Source organism: Podarcis bocagei (assembly GCF_964188305.1).
Source record: "Podarcis bocagei genome assembly, chromosome: 2".
Classification (NCBI taxonomy): domain Eukaryota; kingdom Metazoa; phylum Chordata; class Lepidosauria; order Squamata; family Lacertidae; genus Podarcis; species Podarcis bocagei.
In genome coordinates, this window is record NC_138126.1 from 68,246,880 (window position 1) to 68,267,849 (window position 20,970).

The following is a 20,970-nucleotide window of genomic DNA, read 5'->3' on the forward strand; positions in this document are numbered from 1 at the left end:
ACCACTCACTTCAGGTTCCCAGTGTTACTGCCATGTCTGGATTTGGGTATGACCAACCAGTGACCCAGCCCCCCAACTCTTAATCCAAATGCTTTCTTCATGCCTGTGTACATTTTGCGAGCGTTGCCACTTGTCTGCAGTGAACTGAATGCTCTGACACATGGGCACATCATCCGGCAATCCGCATGGCACCACTCCCTGCCTTTCTCAGTGCAGGGAGAAAACTGTACAGATTACAGATACAAATTTGCTTGCAAGGATAAAATACAATAAACTGGGAAATATTATGTATCCATTTGGTGCAAGGTACGGAGACATAGACATCTGTATATTCTGTACAAAAGTCCCAGGAGGTGTCTGGTGGATGTTGTTTGTAATAAGCTGCATGCTCAAACATGGAAAGTGCATTAAGGTCCTCTGTCCGTTGTTGGATTGCTGGAGGGGATTTATCTTTCCAGTGTTGGAGGGCAAAGTTTTTCACGACTATGTGAGCCCTTATGACCCATTTTCAGTTACTCCATTCCCTTGATCATTTGGTTTACCTTTTTCTGAACCTTTCCAACCCTACGGTATCCTTTTCGAGGTGAGGTGGCCAGAACTGTACACAGCATTCCAAGTGGGAATGCACTATAGATTTGTATCATGGCGTTATGATATCATCAGTTTTATTTTCATGCTTCTCCTAATGATCCCTAACATGGAATTGGTCTTTTTCAAAGCTGCAGCACACTGGCTCAACATTGTCAGTGAGCTATCTACTACAATCCCACTGTCTTATTCCTTTTTCTTCTCTTCATTTGGACAAGATTTCTATTTTGTAAGGAAGCCTTCCTGCCTCTAATAGTTCAGCTTTTTCTTTAAAACAACAACGACAACAACTCCCAAGCATTTTGGAATGATCTGACTTTCTTGATTTTGACTTTTAACTTTGGTCTCTTCAGTTGGGGCAGGTTTCCTCTTCTGAAATCAAATGAGACCATGTTGAATTTTTTTGCCAATTGGTCATTTACATGTACGGTATATTTAATTTATTAGCACTACAGTCACTGCTCCCATTTGTCCTGGCAACACTTATGTCCTGCACCAGGCCCTGGGTGCCGCTCAAGATTATGGCTGGAGTCATTGCCCCTCTGATTGCTTCCATAGTCATTTAGGGTATCTAGAAATTTTACCTCTTTCTCATAACTGCCAGTTTGTTTGAGGGTAGTTGAAGTCACCCATTCCTGCAACATCTTCTCTTTCGGATGCTTCCTTGAATTCATTCTTCATCTCAAGATCTCCCTAAGCATTTTGATTGGGAGGACATTAGCCTGTCCTCAGCACTAAATTACTATTGAAGTCTCATATTGCCACCTACAAGAATTATGTGGCAGAATCTGCCCTGCTTGGGATTTCTAGCATGATTTTAAAGGTAAAAGTAAAGGGACCCCTGACCATTAGGTCCAGTCGTGGCTGACTCTGGGGTTGCGGCGCTCATCTTGCTTTATTGTCCGAGGGAACCGGCGTACAGTAAGAGCTGTTCGACAGTGGAATTTGCTGCCAAGGAGTGTGGTGGAGTCTCCTTCTTTGGAGGTCTTTAAGCAGAGGCTTGACAACCATATGTCAGGAGTGCTCTGATGGTGTTTCCTGCTTGGCAGGGGGTTGGACTCGATGGCCCTTGTGGTCTATTCCAACTCTATGATTCTATGATTCTACAGCTTCTGGGTCATGTGGCCAGCATGACTCAGCCGCTTCTGGCGAACCAGAGCAGCGCACGGAAATGCCGTTTACCTTCCCATTGGAGCGGTACCTATTTATCTACTTGCACTTTGACGTGCTTTCGAACTGCTAGGTTGGCGGGGACTGCTAGGAGCAGAGACCGAGCAACAGGAGCTCACCCCGTCGCAGGGATTCGAACTGCCGACCTTCTGATCGGCAAGTCCTAGGCTCTGTGGTTTACATGGGTTTTATTTACCCTCTCTTCGCACATCTGCTTAACTCGCCTTGGCGCTTCACCAGCTGGGGCACCCTGTATCATTCCCCACAAGGATCATTGGACTTCTGCTGACACGCACAGCATGTTTTGTGACTGGAAATATTCTATACATCACGGGGCATCGCAACAGGGGCAAGATGACCTGAATGCTTCTTCAAGACAAGTAGCACAACAGCACAGCAGTGATCACAAAACAACAACACCCTGGTGCCAGCCCCTCTGCCCATATGAGCTTCTGGAGATATTACCTTTTAATGAAAATGGTTTAAACCCGCTATGCCATCAAGCAGATGGGCCGTCATTCAAAGGGATGCGGCAGGCATGAGCTAGTCCTTAGGGGTCTGAACCTATTAAGGTCAGTGTTTTAAAAAAGCAATCAAGGAAGGAAGCTTGAATGATATTATGGCAGCAGTAAAGACTGGCCTGCTTCATCAGCGCTTTCTGGTTTCTTAAATAACCTCGATGGCAAAGAGACACAGAGAGTTTAGCTCTACTAAAATCAGAGGGGAATGTGGAGGTGGGGAGACAGACTGCACAGGGTTGTTTAAAAAACATAGATGCAAAACAACTTTGGCATGCCAGGCAAATTGTAATTGTCTGCAGATGCATCCCTCTCCACTATTCTACTTTGCTGCTATAAATTTGCGCAACCCAAAATAGCGTCGCTGCTGCCTGGCTGATTCCAACACTTCAGTGCTGCAATCCCAGAGCAATGCCTTTCTCCATTAAGCAGGCCCATGTTATACTATATTGCTACAAATGAGTACAATTTGCCTGAGATGCAGGTATTATTATTAATTGGGATTCTGCAAAGATTTTCATTTTTCTTGTATCATCAGACACATATGGTACTGAACCATATGCGCAGCACTGCTTTGTTTTTTGCTAATGCTCTTTGATGAGCTTTGCCTTGCTGTCTGTTCCTTAGGATCTGATTCCCAAATTATTATTTTCTGAATCCATTTTGTGTGTGCCTTACTCAAACACTTGTATTCAAAAGCTTTCATTCTAGGCTAATACCCATTGGCTCGTCCACATAGATGGCATTGGCATGGAAATAATCCAAAATAATCACAAGACCAAAGCAACTGTGGGATGCGGGTGGCGATGTGGTCTAAACCACTAAACCTCTTGGGCTTGCCGATCAGAAGGTTGGCAGTTCGAATCCCCACGACGGGATGAGCAGTTCAAAAGCACGTCAAAGTGCAAGTAGATAAGTAGGTACTGCTCCGGCGGGAAGGTAAACAGCGTTTCCGTGCTCTCTTCTGGTTTCAGTGTTCCATTGTGCCAGAAGCGGCTTAGTCATGCTGGCCACATGACCCAGAAAAACTGTCTGCTGGGCAGGCTCCCTCGGCCTGTAAAGCTAGATGAGCGCTGCAATCCCAGAGTCACCTGCAACTGGGCTTAACTGTCAGGGGTCCTTTACCTTTACCTTTTAAGGCAACCGTGCAGAAAACCTGTGATGTAAAGGACATTTCCAGCCACAGGTTCCCTAGTGGAGGTTTGTCACAAGAGCAATCTAGTCCTTTCCCTGCAACCTGCACATCATTCTGGGGGTTCTCTTGCCTTCCTGAGCCAATTAGGTGGTATTGAGGGAGAGAAGGAAGAGCCCCGTTGTGCTAGTTGAATCCAACCCCATATCTAGGCTTTAAGAAAATATATTTCTCAGCAACAGAACAAGAGAGGGGGAGGGAGTCAAGAACTGATTTAAAGCAAGTTTGTTCCAGATATGCAAAGAATTAACTGGAAACTTTTGGCACTTCCAACTAGTATTGATTTTAAATATGAGTGTCAAATACAGGCAACCACAAATTGCTGCTGAATATCAATGTTAACAAAACAGAAATAGCAAACTTATAAAAATGTAATGGCAAATAGTATAATATATGGAATGTTAAATATTTAGTTAATTTATATATTTCTTCATATTTCAACAGAATAGCCATGTGATTTACATAGCCAAATGAAAACCAATAATAATAATAATAATAATAATAATAATAATAATAATAATAATAATAATAATAATATATTTATACCCCGCCCATCTGGCTGGGTTTCCCCAGCCACTCTGGGCAGCTCACAACAGAATATTAAAAATAGAATCAAACATTAAAAACTTCCCTATACCCTTTACAATGCTAATAAAGGGTTGCATCAAACAAAGTTATCCTGTAAGCACAATGACTTCTGTTTGCATTACAAAACTACTTCTTGCTCTCTCCATGTGGCCCCCATGTTCTCCCAAATCTTTCCCAGGGGGTTGGAGGGGCCCCCAGAACAGATTGAGGGGCAGGGGGAGGGCAGGAAGAGGAAGTTCTATTGTACAAGTGAAAGTCCTTGTGGGATGGTCTCACTGGATAAAGCCCAATAATTCCAGTTTTTTAGTACTGTAACAATAAATATATCTAAACATGCATGCATGTAAAACAACTAAGAATCATAAAATCAAAACAAATAGAAAACACCAATGTACATCAACATAACAGTAGATATTCAGTGCTATTGTCAGATACCATGCACTGTTAGATTCCAGAGTATAATATTAATAATATGTATAATTATTATTAATAAAAAATTATTATTTATACCCTGCCCATCTGGCTGGGTTTCCCCAGCCATTCTGGGTGGCTCCCAACAGAAATAATAATAATAATAATAATAATAATAATAATAATAATAATAATAATAAAGCTATAAAACATCAGACATTAAAAACTTCCCTAAACAGGGGGAATGTATTCTACATTCATATTTGAAGAAGATAATTTTTAACAGGATGTATGTGTTCAAAACTGAAGAATCTTCATTGTACTTTAAGCTATTTCCACACGGAATATTGGACTACTTTAGCACGCTAAGCATCCAAATGCACACCAGTAGTCTAGTGTGGAAGGAGTTGCATTCTGGCAACAAAGAGAATAGTTCATGCTACCACTGCACCTCACTTTGAAATGTTATGTGCATTTACTAGATCCACATTTCACCACACCAAAAGAAGATTTCGCAGGAGAACAAGGAATCACAAAAGATAAGAATTTCTAAAGTAGGTATGGGAAACCTGCAGCTCTCCAGATGTGATTAGACTACAACTCCCATCATCCCTGACCATTGGTCATGCTGGTGGAGAATGATGGGAGTTGGGAGTCCCACCCTGATCCAAAAATGTAACTTCCTTTTAAATAAATATAGTAGTATAAAAGTGGCTTACTGTAAATGCAAACTAGGCCCCTTTCCAAACCAATGTAAGTGTCATTACAGTAAATGAGAATCAATCTGGCTCATTTTAAGCCCCCCTCCCACCAAGAATACTGTTAAGTTTGACCCTTTGCACAATATTAGCAATAAAGTTCCATCCAATATTCTCCACGATAGGTGACTGCTTTGCGTTTGAATTGCAGCAGGGTTGGGGAAGTTTCTTACAGTGTCAGCACAAATGTGAAATGTACTCTAACCCTGGCTTGTGAAGCAACTCTTTTTTTAAAAAAATAAAATGAAATGAAACATGGTGCAAGTATATCCAAATTAAAATAGAAGATTAGCAATGGAGCTACAGCAACAGTTACTCAGAATAAGGCAGCCAAACTGCTCTTGGGAAAGTGTGGGTCTTTCTGACGTCACCTCTGTAGAATGGGAGCCACTGCAATGTGCTAACATTCCTCCAGGAAGCTGGAGCAATGCTGACATTGTGCAAGAGTCTTCTGTGGTCTTCCAGGATACCACATCTGTTTATTTTTGCCTTCATTTTCTTTCCACTCTCCCTGTCTACATTTCTAAAAGTCTAAACTTACTGGCTGAAGTTCAGACAATATAGAAAGAGACAAGAAAATAGATACAAGCGCTGTGTCATCACTCTTTTAACGTCACGCACAGTCAGCCACTGGAAGGGTGGGGGGAATGTTTTATGGGAACTTGAGAAAAGTTCAAGCTGCTGTCTGGTTGTTGATCTGTTTCCCAAAACTATTCTTCCAGACCAGTGATATTCCGGACAGGGCTTCTCTGCTCCATGCAAGATGATGCTCAGCAGCATGTATGTGTAAAAACTAGGTCAATTGCAGTTCCACTTACTATAACCCAGGGGTGGACAATCAGCCTATTTGCATTCTGTGTCTGTTTCAAATACTTTCAATCATAAGTCCCTTCCGTCCCATTTTCTGCAAATTTCTTTTTAAATCACACACACACAAATCAGACTTACTCATTTTGTACACCCTGTCTCTTAAAATGTTGCTCCTCTAAAATATGCATTTTGTATGCATTTTCTGCATAAATATGCATATTCATATGCTTTTTTTAAAAAAAAGCATTGAAACTTTCAGAGAAAAGTGCAATCAAGTTTGTTTACTGCACTCCAAATTGATTATAAGTCTGGCAAGTGTGAATTAGGTTGGTTCGCTAAGTTTTGTGTCCCATTTTCAGCCTTTTCTGGTAATTGGTGTGCATTGAGGCTGTATGCATGTTTGCCAATCTCATACAGCTTCCTAATGGTTGTAGAACAACTTCACAAAAATTGCTATTTCTGTCAGTGAGATAGAGAAAAGCCCAAGTACCTTTGTAGATATAGATAGTTGATTCTTGATATCAGTACGCTTAGAAGAAGCCACCACTCACCACCCACCCCAGAATCAGGGGGACCAGAAATCAACCCTTCAAAAAAGCATGGTGAGACTATTTTAGCTTCTGCCATTCCAAGATATGGGTAAACAATGGAGGGTATGGATATAACAGATGTCATGTAACGGATCCTTATATAGAAACATTTCTGTAGTAATAGTAGTAGTTGTAGTAGTAATAAAAGTAGTCTTGGTCAGTCATTAAAAAAGAAGCAAAGTTTCACATGCACAGCTTAAAAACTAACAAATTCATTGCAGCCTAGATCATTGTGTGAGCAAGAGCCTACTTCATGACATTACACTATTCTGAACTTAAAAATGGTAAGCGTAATGCTGGCTGTCAACAAAAGAGGTTCAGGCAAATTTTAAAAAATGTATTATAAACACCAACAACTGGGAAACACTGGCCTGCAAGCGCTCTATTTGGAGAACAGCCTTTACCAAAGGTGTCATGGGTTTTGAAGATGCTTGAACTCAGGACGAAAGGGAGAAATGTGCTAAGAGGAAGGCATGCTTGGCAAACCCTCACCATGATCAACTCCCACCTGGAAACCTATGTCCCCAATGTGGAAGGATGTGTGGATCCAGAATTGGTCTCCACAGTCACTTATGGACTCACTTTAAAAACCATGTTTATGGAAAACAATCTTACTTGGCTATGAGTGATTGTCAAAGAAGAAGAAGGCTTCATGACATTAAACCAGGTGTGGAGAACCTTTATCCCTCCAGATGCTGCTGAACAACAACACTCTTCATGCCTGGCCTGCTGAGGGGATTATAGTACAACATCATCTAGATGGTCAAAGGTTCTCCACACCTGCATTAAACACTCAGATTCTCCTCTGTGCTACTAGAGTACTAGAGCACAACCAGTTGTGCTAAGGCATAATGAAGGGTTTTCAGGAATACATCATTTCTGTCCAAGAAAGAATTCCCAGACCTCTAAAATCTTTGATTACTAACCTTTAAAAGGTTGGGTTTTTTTAAAAAAAGAAAAAGCCAGGGGAAATGATGAATGTTAATGTAATAACTAAAGGAAAACATCTCGCCTTCAACTGCTCTTTGAATGAATCAATATTTGCTTAAGAAAAGTGTGATTAGATTATGCAATAAATCTCCCCTTTTCCAGATGAAAGAACAAATGCTACATTTGACATATTTGTTCAACATGCCTCTTGGGTTAATTTATCAATATGTGATAAAAATTGATTTGGAGATATCTGTGAGGTTGTGCTGCATTGGGGAATGTTTCATAGAACAGCAGAGTGAAAGGGGAACCTACAAAGTTACTTGCAATAAAACAGGAACTTCCTTCCTATTTAACTCATATAATCCAGAGGAAGAGGAAGATACAGCCACATAAAAACATATGAAAGCAGAGGATGGCATGGAGCTTTGTTTATATACTGACCTGAGAAGAGTTGCACATCACAGAGAATGGTAGAGTTGTCAGATGACATTATGTGGACCAAAAAATGAGACGATCCAAATTATGACAAATAACAAGCAGAAAATATGGAGTAATAAACAACATAATGAAAGATATGTCTGCGGAACAGGTAATGGGCTAGTTTATTTGGGCAAGTAGGCTGTACTACATTTTAAAGTTAAGGCAAGAGAAGGTACTCTTTTCCTCATTATTTTGCTTTATATGAACCATTGCATACTTCTGAACTAGAGATAGAAAACAAAACAAAAACAATGCCGGTTGTAGACTATGTATATTGGCCAGAAAATGTGCATATTGCCCAAACAAGATGTGCATATTCCCCAAAGCCTGTTAGGGATTATGCATAATGGCCAGAGATATGCACATTCTTCAACACTTACCAGGGATTGTGCATATTGGGCAAAGAATGTACACAATTCATTCAATATACACACATTCCCTAAGGTAGTTAGGAGTATCAATATGGAGCCTTGGGATACATTCTTTAACAGATGTGAGGAAGGAAAATATTTAGTGAGCAAGCTTCTTCACTCAGTATGATTCCACGACACAGCAGCTGAACAATTTCTTCTTATAATAAAACTATTAACAGAGTCACCCTTGAGGACAATGCATAGGAATGACTGTCCCTGGCCCCAAGCTTTGTGGGGTCCTTTGCTTTGTGAGACACGTTTTGGGAAGGCATGCCTGGCACTAGTGGGAATGGCCAGCAGCCCCTCTGCCTGCCTGGCCCTGCTGCCTCCTGCCCACCCACTGAGGCTCTCCATCTTCTCCCTTTCTAGAGCAATGTCTCCGTGACGCTGCTACCACTAAAGCAGTGGCAAAAAAGTAAGCCGAGGAGGAGGAGGAGGAGGAGGGGGCACTGCCATCACCATTGCCATGAAGAGATAATGGGGGGGGCACACTGTGTGATTTGCTCTGGGCCTCACATACACACACCAGCGAGGGCCCTGGGAGAAGTCCAATTTAGGTCAGAGGTTGGCAAGCACATGGACCAAGAGCTGTGTCCAGAAGACTACATTGTTTTGCTTATGCAAAATGCATTTCCTGCTTTTCTCCTCCAAAAAGGAGTCCCTCAGAGATGCTTTCCAAATATCAAAACAAGCATCTCAACAATGACTCGTCATTAAAACACAATTACCAGACTCAAAGCAAGAGCAAAATTCCACTCTGTGCTAAGAGAAGCAGCAAAGAACTTGTTGAGATCGTCTTTCATTAACCTTATGGCTGAGAGTCAGAAAGGAAATATATAAAATACATTGCTCGTATTAATCAGGATCTGTCTCTGGCCTCTTCAAATCCCTGCTTATTCTCACCACTGAAGGGACAAGACAATGTCTAGGTATCAGTGCCAGGTATCTGATGTGAATTCTACAGCCAATCCCTTCCTGATTAACTCAGGCATTGGAAAAGCTATCCCAGCATTCACTCTGTCTTGTCATTGTCCTGTCTCTTCATTGAATCCCCCCCCCCTTTCTCCATTACAAAGATGGATGCTCTGCAGTGGGCCACTTCCCTGTTTGGTGGGGAGGCTGGCTGCCGTCCTACCTGCCGGTCACTGCTGGCAGAATAAAAAAAATGCTGCTGAAAGTGGCAAAGATTATGCAACAGATTATGCATCAGAGAAAGAATGTGTTCCCTCATCTCTCTACCAAATCCCCATTCATCACAGTGACTCAGAGCAGCTCCCCCAGCAGGGACAAATTCAGACACCCAGTGCACTTTCTGACGAATTCCTCTGCAATAATAGATGGGATTCAGTTCTGAGACATTGCAGCTCAATGGCAATACAATACCCCTTTGCCGTCTCATAACAATTAGTTCTGGGACCCAATCATAATCTAATTTTCATAGGATGATTTCCCTTCTGCCAAAAAAGGGAAGAAGCAACCTTGGCAGCTCCATCCCCTGTTTTCCTCCTGCTTTTTTATGTTGTTTATTTGCTTCCTCTAACCTTTCTAGATGTGATAAATCATGGAAATTTAATTTGGAGATCATATCCCTGGCTGTGAAAACAGACAAGGTTAGCCCTCCACTTGTTCTCCCCCTCTTCACTAATCATGTAACAGTCCTGCCTTCCAATTTGGCTGAAACTTTTTGCAGTCGAACGGTGCCAATTTCAGTTCCATGAGGTGCTCGGGTCTCTTCTCTGAATGCTTACAAATGGCACACTGGCCTTTGGCCAAACCTCTCTCGCCTCTGTGTGAGGGTAATCAGACATAATCCGTGCTCTCCTAAGACCCTGTGTTGCAACTGGAACCACTTTGGGGACTCCCAACCCTAGGAAACGCCAGAGTCAAAAGGTCAGGAGTCTGGTGCCCTCCCAATTTTTTGGAATCTACAGATCCCATCACCCACAGCCAGCACAGCTGGCTCACTGCCTACCTGGAGCACACTGAGACCACAGCTGTGCTATGCTCTTGCTTCTTTCTCTTACCATCAGACATGCCACCAGCACAGCAGACAATAAAAAACCTGAAACAACTCTAACCCATCACCTCATCTACCTGCAGGGTGAAATTCACTGGAGACCCTCAAGAGTGGTTGCTGTCAAAGGAAAGCAGCTGGTTGCAACAAATACAGTTCAGTGGTACCTCGGATTAAGTAGTTAATTCATTCCGGAGGTCCGTACTTAACCTGAAACTGTTCTTAACCTGAAGCACCACTTTAGCTAATGGGGCCTCCTGCAGCTGCCGCACTGCCGGAGCACGATTTCTGTTCTCATCCTGAAGCAAAGTTCTAAAATTGAAGCACTATTTCTAGGTTAGCAGAGTCTGTAACCTGAAGCGTATGTAACCTGAAGCGTATGTAACCCAAGGTACCACTGTACTTCATTCTAGCATTATTTAGTAGTGCTGTGTACCAGGATTTGACTGAATCCTGAATGGAACCAGGCCAAATAGTCTTATCCCTGCCACCCACTGCTCTCTCCCAAACATATACTTAATTAGGATGGGAGCTCCCTGGGTTGACCCAGCTTGGACTGGCCCTGAGTTGACCTCATATGAGGGCCTGAGTGGTCCCTGAGTAAGGTCAGGAGGGCTATACACAACCCTATTATTTAGTAAGAGTAATCACAGAACCAGAGACTAAGACATAATGTTATGTGTTTCCTATTCGATTTCTGCTAGTGGGTTGCCCTGAGGCAATACCTGGTCATAGCTTGGATGTGAAAGAGGAGGGTGGATAGCTATTGATGTGGTGGGGATGTGTCTCTATGGTCCAAGGAGGCCTAGAAGATTGTCAAAAGTGTGACTCATCCTTATTCACCCCTCTCTTAACCAAGGGGAAGAGGAAGGTAGATGTGAGTGGAGAAAAGTAGGCTGCAGTTTGAGTCAGAGACCAGGAAAGGCACAGCAAATGTATTCATCCTATTTGCACATTTCCTCTAGTCAAGATTAACCTTTCAAAGGTTACATTTTTTACAGCTATATACTGTACTATAGTGTATTGATTAGTATATCCAACACCCTGAACATAAACTCCATCCTTTCAGCCCGTTATTGAATTAGAGCAAAGAAAATTAGAACACAGTTTTTTTAAAAAATAATAATTTATATTTGTAGTTTTTACATACAGTTCCAAAATAATAAGTAAAAATTAAAAGGGGGGGGGGGAATGAAAACAAAACCATAACCAAACAGGGAAACAACACAAGACATCTAGGGACTTCATTTCTTCTCCTTTGATGTCCTTTCTTTTCTCTCTCACACACATATTCTAAGTTACCAGAAACTTAGAGCACAGTTGTAAATCTGTGCATATAAGGCATTTGGAGCTGAACCCAACTGAAGTATGAATTTCACCAAAAGAAAATCCCAACACTCCATAAAATACACATACATTTGGTGACTGATTGAGGGAGAGGCAGAAAGTAAAGCACAGCAATGTTTGTCCAGAGAAAGGACAGGAGGCATCACTCTCTCTCTGATTTGGCTTCATGATGTCATCACACAGCCAAATCCGATTGCCTGTTGATAATATGATGTGACCACATGGCTTGAATTTCCACGAGAGGAATTGTTATTAAAAATTAAATGCAGAAAAGGTTCAGATAAAGAAAAGCAATTGTGAACAGAAAGTTGACAGCAAATGACAAATATAATCAGGTATGGTTGAAATCCCACCCCCCAAAAAAACATCTCTCTCTCTCTCTCTCTCTCTCTCTCACACACACACACACACACACAATTTCCGAAAATTGGGCTTAGTCCAATTGAGGATTGTGGTTCTAGCTCCAGTGAGCTAGCTTTCCTTCTTGCACTCCACCTCTCTGGCTCCCAAACAGAAAGTCATATAAAGTGTGACAGATGATTGACAGCTATAGTCACATATTTATAGATTCAGCTACAGCCTTTGTCTCTTGAGAGAACACCCTGAATGGCTTTCTAGTGGGATCGGTCAGAGCTGTTCAGAATAGATGAGCTGGTTGAGTCGAACGCTTACTTTGAATTTACATTTACCTCTTCCCATCCCCCGATAATCCGCTAAAGGCGTATTACAAACTTTATTTTTAAAGAATCAAAATTGCATATTCTTAGGAACAGAACTGCAGAGTAGCTGAACGGCATCCATTTCAATCCCTTGAGGCAAGATCTTCTCTAACGACAACAAAAAACATACAAAAAGTCCAAACAAATGAGTCCATATCAGCAAGAGTACTATATACTAGGCTGCAAGCAAACAGCAGGAACAAGGAAAACCCATCTGCCAGAGCTGCCTGAAGAGTAAAAAATGAAATGCATTTAGTGAAACAAATCCAGATGTCTCTGGCTTCATGCTACAGGGGAACAGGGAGGAGGTGACCACTTCCAGGAACGCTTCCCAAACTCATGCCTTGAGTTTTGAGGCACCAGGCTAAGACATACATCTTTGCCCAGGCTTTTGGTCTTTAACTCGGGTCATATGGTGGCATGATTCATGGCCTGTTTCTACTCTTCACCTTTTAGTATGGTGGGGTAGGATTTGTCCATTTTATTTGTCTCACTGGATGGAGAAAAAGATGACTGTAGACTTTTTTAATAGTAGTAGGTGATGAATAAATATTACCGTATTGGCCCAAATATAAGCCGCACCCGCAAATAAGCCACACCTTTACAATACGGGGGGGGGGGGAGAGAGAAAAAAGACAATACTTGAATATAAGCCGCCTCCCTTAAAATTGTGTTTTATGCTGGTGCTGGTGGTCCTAGGAGCTATGCGCCTGCCATCTTGCCTCACCGGAAGTCCCGTAAAAGCCAATTTTTGTAAGGTCGTGACTTTGTAAAGCCGCATTTTAAGTTTTCACAGTCGGAATTTGGGGGAAAAAGTGTGGCCTATATTCAGGCCAATACAGTTTGTTTGTTTGTTTGTTTGTTTGTTTGTTTGTTTGTTTGTTTATCATCACCATCATCATTAAGTCATCATCTGGGAGAATACTGGTTCCCTGTGTGAAATAGGATGAGCTATACCAAAGCAGAGTCCATGACTGAAGCTTTAAAAAAGGAATATTTTCAAAGTCAGAGGTGAGCACACTTCAGATCCCTGTGGGATCTACTTTATTTTTAAGAACCACCAATGGAATCCAAGTATGGAATAATGATGCTGGAGTATATACCATGAAATTCAGCGCTTTTGGACACATGTTCAGCCTAAAATTTTGTTTTCCATACCAGAAATTTGCTCACAGTCCTTTCACACAAAACTTCCCTGATTCCAGCAACCTAAGAAGGGCGGAGATGAGATCCTTTTTTATTGCTAATGTGAAAAGTATTGGCAGTCAGGAACAACTGTGGACCTACTGCAAATCATCCAGAGATCCTGTCTTTTGCCCACTTCTGTTGTAAGGAGCACAAAAATCATGTTTTTAGGAGTGGGGGAGGGGGAGAGATTCAAGGGGAAACAAAAATGATTTGATCTGTTTAATTAGGGTTAAAGCCAATTAGATGATTAGTTGATTAACACAATATTAGGGTTGCAACAATTAGTTGATCATCATTATATTCATCAGCTACCAATTTGTTGATTATGATATTCCCAAACTCAATCTTCTGTATGTTTTCTCTGCTGAGTTTGGTGGTACTTACTCCCATGTAAGCACAAGCAAAAACAGCAAGCCCATTTGGAACTATGGAGTGGCAATTTATTTGTTAAATTTTTGAGCTGCTTAATAATCAGCACAGCTTACAGAAAAAGGAATAATAAAATGTAAAGGTAATTTTAAAAATTAAAGGTGCACTTGCTATCCCTATGGAGGCTATTTGCATTCTGGTATGTTATTAAAGTCTGGACTGGAAATCAAAGCTTTAAGGATGGACCTTGCTCCTGAAAAGAGATGGTAGCTTTTTGATTGTTATTTTGTTTCTGTTTATATAAAGGTTTTCTTAAGATGTCAACTTATTTGAATTTTAACTTATTAATCCATTAAAAAGCAGATCAACTAAATCTATTTTTTTTTTATAATAATTTTTATTGCTTTTTTTCCAAGGTCAGAATACATCGTCAACAACACAACAAAAGCATTTTTACAGAAAGAAAGAAGAAGTTAGATATAAAAAGAAAAACTCATTTTTCCAGATCTTTTGTCAAAATCAACTGGACTTCCCCACGTCTTCCATCCCCTGCTTTCTTTACAATAAACAATGAACAGCAAATTGATACCTTGTTTCATGTGTTTTTGTACTTTCGTCTAATTATAAACTCTAAAAATTTAAACTTTTCGCAATCATAACTTAATTCCCAGCATCATCAAATCTCAATACTGAAGCATGTTTTTCCCAAAACTTAGCAAATTCTCAACATTCATATAACTTATAATGTTTTTGAAGATAGTCCTTAAATTTTTTCCAATCCTCTTCCACTGCCTCTTCTCCCAGGTCTCGGATTCTGCCCGTCATTTCGGCTAATTCCATGTAGTCCATCAGTGCCCAGGAGGAAGGCCTCTGGTTTCTTGTGAAAGGTGTACTTAAACACCTTTTTCAACTCATTGTAAATCCTTTCCCAAAAAGCCTTCACCCTCGGGCACGTCCACCAGAGGTGAAAGAATGTTCCTTCAGCCTCCTTACATTTCCAACATTTATTATCAGACAAATGATATATCTTTGCAAGTTTGACTGGGGTCATGTACCACCTGTATACCATTTTCATAATGTTTTCTTTTAAGGCACTACATGCCGTAAATTTCATACCGGTGGTCCATAACCTTTCCCAGTCTTCAAACATAATGTTGTGCCCAATGTCTTGTGCCCATTTTATCATAGCTGATTTGACTGTCTCGTCTTGGGTGTTCCAGTTAAGCAGCAAGTTATACATTCTTGAAAGCACTTTCGTCTTAGGTTCAAGTAGTTCTGTCTCTAATTTTGATTTTTCCACCTGGAAACCAATTTTTTTGTCCTTTTTAAAAATCTCCAAAATTTGGGCATAGTGAAACCAGTCTCGCACCTTTCCTTTCAATTTTTCAAAACTCTGCAACCTCCAAGTATCACCAACTCTTTCTATTATCTCAGAGTATTTTACCCAGCCACTCTCCATGTTACGTAGTTTTATGGCCTTGGCCTCCGTCGGTGATAACCACCTCGGGGTCTTACTTTCAAGTAAGTCCTTATATTTAGTCCAGACAATAAATAGAGCTTTCCTGACAATATGGTTTTTGAACAATTTATGAAACTTTATCTTGTCGTACCACAAGTATGCATGCCACCCAAAAGCATTGCTAAACCCTTCCAGATCTAGGACATCAGTGTTTTCTAGCAAAAACCAATCCTTTATCCAGCAGAAGGATGCAGCTTCGTAATACAATCTTAAGTCCGGCAGGGCAAATCCCCCTCTTTCCTTTGCATCTGTTAGTATCTTAAATTTTATTCGGGGCTTTTTGCCCTGCCAGACAAACTTCGTGATGTCCCTCTGCCACTTTCCAAAGCACTCCACTCTGTCCACGATCTGAAGGGTTTGAAACAGAAACAACATTCTTGGCAATACATTCATCTTAACTGCTGCAATTCTTCCCAACAAGGAAAGTTTCAATCTTGACCAAGTTTCCAAGTCCTTTTTAATTTCAGTCCAACATTTTTCATAGTTATCTTTAAACAAATTCAAATTTCTCCCAGTCAAGTTAACCCCCAGGTATTTCACTTTTGTAACCACATTTAATTCTGTTTCCTTCTGGAACCCATCTATTTCTGAAGGTGTCAAGTTTTTTGCCAAAACCTTAGTTTTTTGTTTGTTCAACTTGAATCCCGCCACCCGACCAAACCAGAACAACTAAATCTAAGTTTGATCAGCAGCAGGGGTAAGGGAGTTTTTCAACCCAAAGGCTGCATTCTGACATAAACTTCGGGGGGGTTCCACGCCAGTGGCTGTAAAAGTGACAAAGGTCACTTTTGCCTTTGTACAACAGGCTACATTCCAAGAATGCAAAGGGCAGGGGTTTCTTCACAAACACAAACACTTCTGTCCATCCTTTATCCAGGCAAGCGAGAGGAATTCTATCACAATTCAAGACCACTTTCCAGCTAGACAAAAGGATTCAAGGAGTATGTCCAGTGAGGGGCTTAGCCTGGGGACAGGAGGCATGGCCTAAGGAGGGTACTTTGCCTGGCAACAAATCAGTGTTTGGCTCCCCGCCTTGTGTTCTCCAAGCCCTGTTTAAAAGCATCCTTGTGATACCCCTTCCAAAACCTTTCAAATTTATATTGTATACTATTTGCCCCACAGAGGAAGTCACTCTTGTGCAAAGCTGGTGGCCCGTTGGGTGGAATGCAGTGAATTCTGGTATCTTTAACTAAAATGAGTACAATATGAAGTGTATCTGCAATCGTATGATAGCTATCTGCAACAATTATGTAAGCAACTACATACATAGTACAGTGGTACCTCAGGTTAAGAACTTAATTCGTTCCATAGGTCCGTACTTAACCTGAAACTGTTCTTAACCTGAAGCACCGCACCACTTTAGCTAATGTGCCTCCCGCTGCTGCCGCGCCGCCAGAGCACAATTTCTGTTCTCATCCTGAAGCAAAGTTCTTAACCCGAGGTACTATTTCTGGGTTAGCGGAGTCTGTAACCTGAAGCGTCTGTAACCTGAAGCATATGTAACCCAAGGTACCACTGTATAATCATTCCAATGAAGCAATCCTATTATTAGCCCTGGGCTACAATTCCCCTCCTCAGTCTACAAATTGGCAGTGAGGTGAATTTCATGGTGTGGGGGCTGAAACCCTCAAGCACTGGTAGCCATTCCCCCCCCCCCCGACTGTTCTGGGAATGTTCTTTCTTTCTGTGATGAAAAGGCCAGCCACCAACTACTGTATAAGGAGCTGAGAGGAGTTTCGCCATCTCCACCCTCCCAACCAAATGTTGGCCTCATCCCCCAAATTATGAAAGAGGTAACTTTCAGCTCCAGTACTCCACAAAAATTCAGCTGAAAGCTTTTGCTGGGAAATGATTGGCCTACCCCTACTCATCATAGTTTGGAGATACATCCTAACTACCAGGATACTCTCTATGCAAGCAGGGCAGATGACAAGCAAAGAAGTCCTGGCCTGAGATGTACGTACTGCCATTCTACCCAGAAGCTGTATGGAGAGAATGTGCTGCCCCCCCCCCCGGGGGACAAGATCAGGTGACTTCAGTAGCCAGTAATGCCCCATCTGGCCCTATATAACTGCTGATTCTGGCCTGGTTCTTCCGCCTGACAATTTATTGTTCAGTATGCGATGAGCTTCTACAGACCACCTGGCAGTCTACTGAACTGCTGGCCTGCCAACTGGCCACCCGCCCTAACCCTTTACGTAGTGGAAAAATACTGGCTAGTATAGTAGCATTCTCTTAGTACTCAAAACAAAACAGCTTTCCATTTCCCTCCAAGGAGATGTTTCAATTTATTATTTTTTTCCAAAGAGGCACATCTAAAAAACACAGCGGTTTGGCACCGCGTAAGAGGCCTAAGGAGACTGAAGTCACAACTGTCTGCCCCAGAGGCAAGAAAGGGTACGTGAACCGTCTTGATGTTGCGCACAACAGAGAGAAGCAGATGGTTCATAAAATGGCATGGTGTGTTGTACAGCGCAGCAAAGTATGCGTACCTCTGTCTGATTTGCATTTAGGGCAGCATTCACAGAAGTGGCTGACTTTAAAAAAGGGATAATTTAATCACTGTCTCTTTCAGCCCCCTCCAGAAGGGTGCAGGGAGGGTTTACTTATGTATTCTGCAACACGTTGTCGATGTAATAATAGTGCATTGGGGGTGAATTTATACTGGACCGTCCATGAATCCTTCTACTTTATTTAATTTGTTGCTCCATTATTGCTGTCTGGAGGGGCACTCTTGGGCTATAGTGCAACAAAATCAGCGCAAGCCACCACAAGCTAATATGTGGTATGAAAAGTTGCAGGTTTTCAGCAGGAAGCTGTGGGATGCACTCTGAATCATCATTATCATCATTATTATTCTTATTAAAAAATAATTACAGTGGTACCTTGGAACTCGAACAACTTGGCTCCTGAACAAAGCAACTCCCGAATGCCGCAAACCCAGAAGTGAGTGTTCTGGTTTGCGATTGTTTTGAGTGCAGAAAGCTCCAGCAGCCAATCGGAAGCCGTGCCTTGGTTTTCAAACCATTTCAGGAGCCGAATGAACTAAGTTCTAGAACCAAGGTATCTGCTGCAGTATCACAAAAAAAATAGCACAGTGGTTTACAACCACAGTATAAAGCAGTATGTTCAGCCTAAAATCTTTCCAAGAACAAACAGTATTGAAAGTGGGATCATGTATCACCAGCCTAATATCATCATGAATGCCCATTAAAAGGGTTGTATGAGGGGCCCTTCCTGTATTAACCCTTGAGTTGGCAAGGCAGAGGTATCAACTGATATGCTTTAGCACAGGAAACCTCTTTAATTAAAGATATTCCAAGCAGCTGGCAGCCTATCAGGACATAAAATGGTTCCCTCCACATTAAAACACTTCAAAACCACATTTAAAAACTATGCATCCCAAAGCTTTCTTTTTTCATATGAGCGATGGAGTGGTGAAAACTGCCAGGGCAACAGGAGGCTTTGTTCAGAGCAGACTTTGCTAATCTTGTAGATGTTCCAGATGACCATAAAAGGGTGGTCCTCAGACCACCTCATAAGTACTTCCCTTTTTAAGAAAAATCTAAAGTTTGCTAAAGTGAAGTGTTTATTAAAAGGACATATATATATATCTGCACACATGCTAGATGAAGCAGATCTGCTGGTCAACTCACCTAAAAGGGGTATGTATCAATTTCTGCCCACTCTCAGTTAAAACATAGTTCCCAGCTTTTTTCATAGAATGTTCATATTTGGTTCTTTTTAAAATCAACCTTTACACAGAACAATACATTTTTGTTCATTTTAGTATTTCATAGAAAAGGAAGCAACTGTTCTCATCCACCATATATCCCATGCTTTGACTGTATGCATGTGTAACATGTTTACAATCCTTGTTTCCTATTTAATCAAGAGGGACAACGCAATCAACTGTTACTTCCTGTAGACTTACATGTGGGCTTTCCTGTGAAAATCAAATTTGCACATTAAAAACTGTTGATCCATGCTTACTTGTCTTGCTCGAAGCCTTTGAGAACTGTGATGTGGCATTGCACGACCTGATTCATAGGATCAATAAGTGGAAATATTTTGCCTCAAGCTACATTAATATGACATGCACAAATCTGTTATGACAGTGCATGCTATGCGCTTGAATCCCAAGGGGCCCCAGCAGGATTTCCTGGACCCCATCAAGAGAAATTTTCTGTATACACCCCTTTGTATATTGCAAGTGAATCCAATATCATTTTTGTTTTTGGATTTCAGAAGCTTACAAACTGAACATCAAGTTCCTATTTTAAAAATGAATGTTTTTCAAGGACCATATACATATTCAGGGTTCCTCCTCAACAGCTGAGGGGGGAAATGATTTTGACATACAGTGAGGAGAAGGAGGGGGGCTCAAATGAACATCTGCCTCCAGGCCTCTCAGAGTCTTTAAAAGGGTCTGCATAGATCAGCGCAGCTGCTTTAAGTTTTCTCCTTCAAGAAGCTTTTCCCAGATCCTATTAAAAATAGCATTTGAAGTTAACCAAGTAACTCATCAGATCACTGACAGAGTAAAAAATCAAGGTGGGGTTGAAAATGAGATGCACTTGTCTACTTAACCCACATAATAGTTCACATACATTAATTTTGGTTCAGTACTAGCAGCTTCTGGCGTTGCAAGCATTCACTAAGTTACCACAGCTGAATATAAGGCTGCAATCGAATACACATTTAGCTGGGAATAAGCCCCACTGAACTGAGCTGGATTCATTTAAGAGTAGATACATATAGGATTGTGCTGCAAGTCCCATTCTCTAATGTATTCAAACTCAGATAACTGATGCAAAATCGGAATGCTTCCTTGCAAAAAGTAATAGAAATATGTTGAAAAATAGCCTAATTCCTTCGGTATGGAATGCTTCTCACCACTTCTGTTGAATTTAGGAAGGAGATCAATTTCCCTTCTGCTCCCTGAAAGGCATTGACTGTGATCCTAAATAAATATGGATGAACAATTCGAGCACTCCCTTGGGTCCAAGGACAATTTCTGAAAAAGAGATCACACCGGCCTTTTTTGCACAGAGGTGGAATTTCCTGTTTCAGACCTAGGGTGAACCACTAGTTATAAACAGAGAGCAAGTTTCAAGATAAATCCTAATCCACAGTTGGGGATTTAGATAGTCACCACAATGCAATTGCAGGTAAAAATCCTGTTTAGTTTTTTCCTCTCTCTCTAGTGATCCTGAAGATAGATTATTCAGCAGCTAGCAATTTATAGATCAGCACAATCACTGCATATTCTGTAAAAGCATTTCATATCCAGGTGATTTCTTTGATATCTTCATGTATACAGAGTAAACAAAAACAAAAAAACCTCTATGAGCAGCATAACT

At 41.3% G+C, this 20,970-nt stretch overlaps 1 long non-coding RNA gene across 1 annotated transcript in view; it reads right to left on the reverse strand.

The window, feature by feature from the left end:
- The window catches only part of LOC308580038, a 60,127-nt gene extending 52,073 nt beyond the window's left edge, over positions 1 to 8,054 (reverse strand). The window contains exon 1 of the long non-coding RNA XR_014004681.1: positions 8,000 to 8,054. This is a non-coding gene — a long non-coding RNA (uncharacterized lncRNA). The remainder of the gene's footprint in view (positions 1 to 7,999) is intronic.
- Positions 8,055 to 20,970: the final 12,916 nt, after the last annotated feature.